Raw genomic sequence first — 736 nt, forward strand, 5'->3', positions numbered from 1 at the left:
TAAACCCTGGAGGAATATAAATGAATCCCCGGTGAGTTGTGTTTGTGAGCCAGACGGAATTTCTGCTGTTGTTAAACACGTACTGAATCATTTAGCACCAATGGAGAAATGGATCTCCCTATGCAGTACAAAGTTTAATTTGTTTCTACATGGTTTTATCTTGACCAAATCTAAAATATGCATTTAGAGAAATAATCAGTAATAAAGTTTGTCAGTACCTTTCAAAAACACATTGAGCCAGCTACAATCAGAATGTGCATTAGTCTTTCATCTGCAATTTCGGTAAAATTAACGGTTCCAGTTACTAGCCTTGCACAAGCTGGTCTAATCACCGTACCTTGGGGCAGGAGCCTGAGCAGAGCCCATTTTAATCCAGTCTAAAACCTTCTCCTAAGGAAACAAAACCGAGCACAAGGTTAGGTGGCTGCAGCTGCTACGGCCGTGCTGCATCGCCCTGCATGGACCAGGCGCTGTCGCATCCCAGTCCCCCAATCCCTCGCCCCATACATTTTTGGAGTATTTCTGTGTCCTGAAAAGCCCTCCAGACTCCCAAACCATGCATCATCGACTAGAAAGGAAAGTACACTTCAATCTTCCCAGCTCCCCGCTGCCACCTTCAGCAATAAAAGTCAAAATAGATTAAATAAATTTAACATTCTAGCTGGTTTTCTGCCGTCAGAGGCAGCTACCTCGGCATGGCAGCGTGCTTTCCCATGCCTGTAAAAACATCACCAGC

The sequence above is a fragment of the Cariama cristata genome, unplaced genomic scaffold (assembly GCF_000690535.1).
Source record: "Cariama cristata isolate BGI_N322 unplaced genomic scaffold, ASM69053v1 scaffold16668, whole genome shotgun sequence".
Classification (NCBI taxonomy): domain Eukaryota; kingdom Metazoa; phylum Chordata; class Aves; order Cariamiformes; family Cariamidae; genus Cariama; species Cariama cristata.